This window comes from Aphidius gifuensis, linkage group LG2 (assembly GCF_014905175.1).
Source record: "Aphidius gifuensis isolate YNYX2018 linkage group LG2, ASM1490517v1, whole genome shotgun sequence".
NCBI lineage: Eukaryota > Metazoa > Arthropoda > Insecta > Hymenoptera > Braconidae > Aphidius > Aphidius gifuensis.
The window spans coordinates 13,193,288-13,203,063 of NC_057789.1; positions in this window are offsets into that span (position 1 = coordinate 13,193,288).

The following is a 9,776-nucleotide window of genomic DNA, read 5'->3' on the forward strand; positions in this document are numbered from 1 at the left end:
AGAAGTAAAGTTTTTTTTTTTTTAAGTTTCATACAACATATAGAAAAAAAAAATATAGTAAATAAGTTAATACGTAATTATCAGATGTAATATAAAATATTTATTTTAGGAATTTGGAGAAAGAATATTGTATTACGTTTGACAAACATGTTTATTAATTTAATTTATAAATTTCTTATAACACAGAGTTCATCGAAAAAAAAAAACGTGAATTGTCATGACTCATGACTTATAGTATAATGGCTCGAAACATTTTAATTAAATTTGATAAATATCAACTTATTGATAACCATCAGTTTAATCGTGATAATGAGAAAATTTTTTCTTATTATTGACTGCATTAACAGTTCAAATAAAAAGTACTCTGTGTATGTTGAACATTCGGTGCTTCATTATCCCGATAAATTTCATAACTTCTTTTTTCCGGACTTTCCAAGTAAACTTTGAAATATGGTGATTGATAAAATGGATCATCGAAAATACCATTATGGTTTTCAAGAGAAGGTTTCACATATCGAGGTTTTTCAAATTTACGAGCTGTCACTATTTCTCCTATCTTTTTGATACCTTCATGAGTTATTTTGGTACCAAAACAACCAAGGGAAATTAAACTTGGTGAATTTTCAACAGCTTTAATGAGTGAGTAATCAGTAAGATTAGAGCATTCTAGCAAGCATAATTCGATCATATCTTGAAATAATACAACTGAAGAATCAGTGATAAGTTCATTTGGATTATTTGTGACAATTAATAAGTACGTTTGGATATGCTTTGGTAAATCTTCATCAATATATTTAAGTGACCAATTATTTTTACAAACTATACATTCACATGTAAAATTATAATGACGCAAAAGATGTGCTTGTCGTTGATCACGTTCATTTTCAAAACAACTTGGCCCATATAATTATCATATATTTGTTCATCTTTTTTAATTGGTATCACATTTTTAACGACAACAAAACCATTAGTAAATATTTTTGTTATCATTCGAAAACAGCTATGATTTGTAAATGCAAGTGGTATTACTGTATGAACAATTGACATTTTTTCTCCAGCTGTTAATGCTCATAATTCATGGCTATTTATACCTGTTAAATGTGCAATTTTAAAAAGTAATTTTGTTAAAATATTATATAAAACGTGGATCTTCGGTTACCCGAGTGGAAATTTTGGTCCGATTCGGATCAGGTTTACCTGATATAAGGTCCGATTCGGACCCGGTTTACCAGATCCGATTCGGATCCGAATGTAACGCCGGTAGAGATCCGGATCGGATCAGGGAATACGGATCCGGTTGTAATAAGGACCCCTTAGCAAAATCGGATTGCAAAATGCATATCCAGCATAGATCCGAATTCATACTTAAACCAGATCCGAATTTATACTTAAACCGGATCCGAATTTATACTTAAATCGGATCCGAATTTATACTTAAACCGGATCCGAATTTATACTTAAATCGGATCCGAATTTATACTTAATAATCGGATCTGAATTTTGATTTAAAAAAAAAAAAAATATGTGCTTTTTTCAATTATTTTTTTTAACAATCATTATTAACAATTTTTATATCTTAGAAAATTCATCCTAAACTAAACTTAAATTCTGGAACTTACGGGGATCGATCTCGGGGCTTGTCTGTTTGAAGTCGGTGACACTATCCTATCGACCACGGCGGCGTACATGGAATTGATAAAATCAAAAGCCATTTACAAGCGTGGAAAGTTATTTAAAAATTACAATAGAAAAACTTGCTATGATTAATGTTATTTATATAGGCAGAAATGTATTTAATATTATCAAAAAATAAAATGACATTCTGAAATTAATTTTTTTTTTTTTTCAAATTCTTCTGAGTTAAATGCGTTTTAAATCAGGGAAACCAGATCCGGCTTACCTTAGCCAAGCCTTACCGAACCCGGAGGTTAACTTTGAAAAAAAATCGAACTTCAATTAAAGTCCGGCATTCTGCATCCGATTTGGATCAGGATAGAGTAAAGAAAACTGGATCCAGTTTACCTTAGCAATACCGATTCGGATCAGGAAAAATAAAAGAAACCGGATCCGGCTTACCTTAGTCACTCCTGACTGAACACAGAGATAACTTTAAAAAAAAAAGATAAAGTCCGATCGAAGTCGGTCGTCCAGGATCCGATTTAAGTCAGGACAGAGTAAGAATAGCCAGATCCGATTCAAGCCCGTTCAACCAAATTTGATTCGGATCCGAAAAGATTTAAGAAACCCGGATCCAGCTTACCTTAGCCAAACCTGACTGAACCCGGATGTCGACTTTGAAAAAAGAGTCACATTTCGATTCAAGTCCGGCAATCCAGTTCCCATTCAGATCAGGAAAGAGTAAGGAAAGCCGGATCCAGATTACCTCAGCCATCCCGGATCCGATTCGGATCAGGATCCGGCCAAGCCGGATTCAATTTCCACTCGGGTAATTGGCGTGAATCATCGTGAATTTTTTATTTATCACGATAATCAGTTTTTGTTGCCATAAAATATGCTGTTAAATATTATTATTATTGGCTAAATCAAAGCTCGTAGTTAAATAATAATTATATCATTTGGTTTTGATGAAAAGTAATAACTTATTCCTTGCAGTTTAAAATATGATGACATTACAGGACATTTTTTTTTAATTTCTGGCTCTTGAATTGTTACCGTTGTTCATCATCTGAATCTATAAATTCTTCGTTGTTGACATTAACTAAGTCTACAATTTTGTTCGTAAATGTTTGTAGCCATTCACCTGATTTATTTTCCATGTTGATTATTGTTAAAAAATTTTATTAAGCTGCACGACAATTTTCCCGTCCAAAAATATTTACGTATATGTAGATCAACCCTTGAGACCCTCGCAATATTCTACTTATCGCAGAGACCATAATAATTAATTCTCTTTACAACCAAAATATTATTTTTTTCATAGACAGTAATTATATGTATAACAAATTCATAGACACATTTGATACAGCCTGCCAACGTTTTTGATCTATACATTGAGGTATATGTGCGAACAAGAGATTCATGTAAACATCTGATCGAGACAACGTTGTCATTGCACTTTTCTGTAAATAGAAGCACTACACATGTATGCTTGAAACAACGTGTGGACCTGCATTGTACGTATATTAAATATTACGATTTTATAGTAAAATATGGTACAGCTTATTTTTTTCAAGTACCACGTATTTTATCAGGTGACCAAGTTAACAATAATAATATTGCAAAATTATAGTTTGTCAATTGCTATTAAACAATCTTTATTTTTTAAACTACAAATTGAAACAAACTAAAATTGTATTTTAATTATTCTTATTAGTTATTACAGTCATATATATAATATTTAAAATTTACAAAATAAAATATTTTTTTTTTGTTGTTGAAAAATATGTTTACAATCACTTATTTAGAGACTCGACCCAAAATCCCTTACTTTCTGTAAAGTTGGAACTGATTGAATACATCTTTTTGTATACTGCCAATTTTTGATAATTTAAAAAAAAAAAACAATACTTTAAATTAAATTTATCAATTAATCAATTTAATTGATTGCGATATTGTAATTAAAATAAAACAATGATTGGTCGAGTGAATCAAAATGACTATATGTCATGTCGTCAAGTAATTAAAACATCATCATCATCATCATCATTTGATAGTTTATTTGACTTGTTATTTTTATCAAACTGTCATTCGACTCTCAACACTCAATTTGAAAACTTTCGTGATAATTTCCACCATATTATACATTCAAAATACCATAAAAATACCACATAAATAGTTTGTTATTTTTAAAATTTATTTTATTTATAATTAAATTAAAAAAATAATAAACATGTCATTTGAATGTAGCTGTAAAAACTATGTAAGAATGTTTACATTTTTTTTTGTTTAATTTTGCCTCATTGGTAAGATTTTTGTAATGTCGACAGTTTTTACGGTTCAATATATCAATCAAACTAGTTAATTTAACTGTCATTACTAATTAGTGTAATAAGTTATTGTAAAATCTCTGAAAATATTTCTTTAAATGATGTCGAAAAATTTGTTGATAATTTTCAAAAACGATAAATATAATAAATAAATAAATAAATAAATTAAACAAAAACAAATGGAATATTATTATTACTCATTGTTAGATTCGAGAAACAATCGAATGAATTAGAGCAAGGCTTCTTGTTTTTATACAAGGCTCTAATCAATCTTCAATATTGAATGTTATAAAATTTCTTCAAGCATTATTCTTCTCACCCCTCCCCCCTTGACAAAAAAAATCGTAAATCAACTTGAATTTGCAATTTCTCGTGTTACTGAAGCACCTGTTTTTAATCTTATCAATATTTCTAATGAGTTTGAAGCTTTAAACATTGCTGGTACATATATATACTGCGATTAATTATAATTTATCTGCTTCATTTATGTGTGATAAACGTCAAAGAAATTTGAAAATATTCATCAGGAAATATCTTTATAATGGTTAAAATTTTTAAATAATATTCAACGTTTGTATTATTGTATGTATAATTTTAAAAATATAATTGTATAGAAAAAAAAAATATTATTCATTTTATTATGCTTTTCATAACATCTGTTTATCATTTTTAATTGATAAACTTAATAACACAAGTTCATCGAAAAACAATACGTGAATTATGTCTTATAAGCTTTAATGAATGAGTAATCAGTAAGATTAGAGCATTCTAATAAGCATAATTTGATCATATCTTGAAATAATACAATATAGAAAAATCAGTGATTTGGATTATTTGTAACATATACCAATAGAGATATTAAAATTAAATGTTTAAATATACTTAATATTTTTTTAATAAATGTAACTGCTGAATTAATTACAGGCATATATAAGCTGGCGTATTGAGCAACTTTCAATACACTTAGTACACTGTCAAAGTGAAAGAGGTTTTTTTATTATCGTATTTCCTAATAATATTCTAAACTCAAGCTGGTTATAAAAATAATAATAATCAACAACCAACCAATAATTATTATCAATTAAAATGAATTACAAGTCATTGTTTTTTCGTGGAAAACAAACACTCCACTGTTTATTCTTTCGTTTAAAATCAACACAAAATATTTCTGGTATGAAAAAATTTCTACAGAGAAAAAAAAAAATATAATTTTATTGTTAATTAAATTTTTTTAATAATAATTATAGCTTTGAACAAATTAAAATTAAAAAATGGTATCCAGCATATTGAGGACGACGTACTTTTTCAAGAGGTATTTAATAATTTTTTATTATCTAATTGCTTATATGAATAATTCTAACTAATATATGTAAATTAGTTTGGTGATAAAGGCCTTATCACGTTAAATAGACCAAAGCTAAATAACTGTGTAAACTATACGATGTTGGAAAAGATGATAAAAGTACTTACTCATTGGGAAAAGACAAAAAAAGTTGTGTAGCGTGTACAAATATATATATGTATAAGATGTATGTATGAGTGTCCGTGACACTAGACGGAGAGAGTTTAGGTGTAAAAATGTTTGTATGTGTGTCTCGATAGGGAGAGAAAATTAGAAACGACACTTCTAGTCCGGCCACCATCGAGTGCGTCCGCAAAATAAAAATTATAAATACTTCTAGTCCGGCCACCATCGAGTGCGTCCGCAAAATAAAAATTATAAATATTTTTACGATGGCTTAAATACCACCATACATTAAAGCATATTGTACCAGTATATTCATATAAATTTACATATTTAAACACAGAGTTAAAATAATATTAAATTAAAATTTGTGTTTGATTTTATTTAAAATATTTAACTAAAATCTTGTAATATTAAATTAAAGTAATTTGTGGTAAAATTTGGATATAAAATAAAAATCCAAAAAGCATAAAACCGCAACTCACAAATGGCTCCCAACGTGGGGCACAAACCACGCGGTGAAAAAAAAAAAAAAGAGTAATAATTTATATAAATCAATAATTATAAATTGTAATTGTGACCAAAATTCACAATTGGCTTCCAATTAGCAGCTCAAACCACGAGGTGAAAAAAAAAATATATATATATAAATATTTGATAAAAGAAAGAAATCAATAAAATTGTGAAAATTCAGTCGTGAGTACATATAATTGTCTCAAAATTATAATCTCAATCACGAGAGTGAGAAGAGTAATATTGTATATAAAATTGATAAATGTATAAAATATATCATTAAATTAAAATATAAAAAATTGTTGAGAAAGAATTTTCGCATATAAATTAAACGAAAATCAACAAATTTTGTGAGCAAAATAACAATAATAATAATTTGTATACACGTGGCAACGAAGTGTTGAACACGCCATATTTGTGAAAATTCCATCAGAAAAATTAAATAATAATAATAATAATAAAATCTGATTACACGTGGCAACTAATGTTGGACACGCTTGATGTGTAAAATTTTGTCAAGAAAATTAAAAATAATAAAAATAAAATAAAATTACACGTGGCAACTAGAAGTTGGACACGTCATAGTATTGAATATTTCATCATAAAAATAAAATAAAAATAATAAAGTACATATAATAATAATAATATTTTCAACAAAATTAATTGTATGAAAAGAATATGTGAAAATTAAACACAACATTTTCATTAAAAATATACTCAATATAAAATAAGTGATAATAGAATATTTAAAATAATAATTGCTGGTATTAAAATAATGATAAAATGGAGAAATTAAATGATATATTGAATGTAAAATGTCCAGAATTGATAGTTAAAATTGGAAAAAATGAATACAGAGCATTGATAAGGACAAGTAGTGCACACAATGTGATGTCTTACAATGTTTTTAAACAATCACATCTAGAAGTTTTAGAAATAGATGATGACCAAAATAATCCAGCCAATAAAACAGTTTATTTTACATATATAATAAACGGGGTCAAATTTTATGATAAAGCAGTTGTGGAATATGATCTTGAGTATGATATGATACTGGGCTATCAATGGATGATTAAAAATGAAGTGTCAATAAATTATGGTGATAAATCTATCAGCATAAACAAATATAATATTGTTGAGTATTTTGGTGATATGAAGTCACAACATAAAAATGAAAAATTAAATATTATAGAAAACATGAAAATATTGAGTGAGCAACAGGGGGGTAACACCTCAGGAGATTGCCACAAAAGTAAAAATAAAAATAAAATAAATACAACAAATGTTGATAAAAGTAAAAATAATAAAAATAAAAATAACACATTGTTGTGCAAGATGGCAGCCAAAGAGGCAGAAATATTAATATTAAAATTTGAGATAGAAGAGTCGAGACAGGCACAACTAAAAGCCGAGCGTGAACGTGCGCGAGCTGAAAGTGAACGTGCGCAAGCTGAGCAAGCGTGTGCACGAGCAGATAAAGCCCGAGCACAGCTTGAGGAAAAATTTAAACATATTGAAGAAATAAATAATTGTCAACAAAATGAATTAAATGTTGATGATAATATGTTTAAAAATGAAAAAATAAATGATCAGCAGGGGGGTGATATCTCAAAAAATGTTAATCACAATGATAAAACAATGGGTGATCAACACAATCAAACAATAGTTGTTGATAATCAAAATAAAAATAAATTTAATATTGTGATGAATAATCACAACAATCAAAATGATAAAATAAATTGTAATCAGCAAAATAAATTAAATTTTGTTGAAAATATCTGTGAAAATAAAAGTGTATCTAATGTTGTGGATAAAATTCATAATCAATACATTGATGCAACAAATGGTTGTCATGAAAATGAATTAAATTTTGTCCATAATAATCACCAGAATCATGTTGAGAAAATAAATAATTATCACCAAATAATTTGTGATAATAATATATGTAAAAATAATACTAATAATAACAATTTGAGTGTTGCTGAAAATAAAATGAAAGTCAATGTGGTCAATAATAAATATGACAATAATATTGGAAAAGTAAATACTGGGCAACGATACAAACTGGTCAATAGTGTCAATAATAAAATTAAAAATAAAATTAAATGCAAGATAAAATACAAACATTTAATTAATAATAATAATATGAATGGCAGAAAGTACAAATTTGATGGCAAATTTGGATGTAAAAGATATTTGGGTCATTTGGATATATTTGTTGACTTTGATTTGACTATTCAATTGAGAAGAGTGAATGCTGAATTACTCTGGTTAATGTCATTTGCCTCATGCCAAGGACCAGGTGGCATATTGTTGATGATCCTAATTCAAATAACTTCAATGTTATATATCGTATATAATATTCTAGAAGTTAAATTCAATAACTCAATGATGGATGCTACGATTACAATATGCTGGGAATATGTAAGATGTGGCAGAAATTCATCTGAATTTTACTAATCAATGTAAATGTATATTATATCCTTTTTTAAAAAAATAATGTAAAGTTTTAATATTTGATAACTATAATTTTGTATGTTAAATTTCAAGGTCAAAGATTAATTTGATTTTAAAAAGAAATATTTGTGGTTGTAAATAGGATTATTATAAATTTTTATTTGGGTACAGTTAACTAATTTTAAATGTAAAATAATAGTGATTTTAAAGTCTATGATGATTAAGGATTTTAAATTGTTTATTGTAAATATTTTTGTATACTACTTTGTATGTAAACGTTACTATAATTTTCATTAATATGATAAATCATGTATAATGAAAAGGGGGTGGTAGTTTATGTACAAATATATATATGTATAAGATGTATGTATGAGTGTCCGTGACACTAGACGGAGAGAGTTTAGGTGTAAAAATGTTTGTATGTGTGTCTCGATAGGGAGAGAAAATTAGAAACGACACTTCTAGTCCGGCCACCATCGAGTGCGTCCGCAAAATAAAAATTATAAATACTTCTAGTCCGGCCACCATCGAGTGCGTCCGCAAAATAAAAATTATAAATATTTTTGGTGACGTGGCTTTACCACATCACCCATACATTAAAGCATATTTTACCAGTATATCATATAAATTTGCATATTAAAATACAGAGTTAAAATAATATTAAATTAAAAATTTGTGTTTGATTTTATTTAAAATATTTAACTAAAATCTTGTAATATTAAATTAAAGTAATTTGTGGTAAAATTTGGATATAAAATAAAAATCCAAAAAGCATAAAACCGCAACTCACAGTTGTAATAATAAACGGAGCAGGAGAAAAGGTATTTTCATCTGGTGGAGATGTTAAGGCGTTGTATCAATTATTACGTACATCTGACACTTTGGAAGATGTCCATCAATTTATGCATGAAATGTATTCGTACGTGTAATAATTTTAAATTATATCAAAAATTATAAATTCAATTGTTTTTATTTATTTTTCAAACAGATTGTATATCTGATTGAACATATAAAACGGCCCATTGTATCACTGATAAATGGACTTGCGATGGAGCTTCAATGGGAATATTTTTTCATGGAAAATATAGTGTAGCAACTGAGACAACTCCAATGTGGAGTAAATTATGAAGTATTAGTTGGACTTATTCCGGCTTTTGGTGCGAGTCATTTGTTTCAAAAAAAATTGGAAGGTCAACTTGGATTGTATATTTAAGTCTTACTGGTCGTAGTTTGAAAGGTGTTGATGTCAAACTTACTGGTATTGCAACGCATTACGTGTCATCATGAAACTGCCAGAAGTTACTAAAGCTTTACTTGCACCTGGTGATAATGTCAAAAAAGTTCTTGATGAATACGATGAACAAGATCCTCATGCAGAATCATGTTTGTCTAAG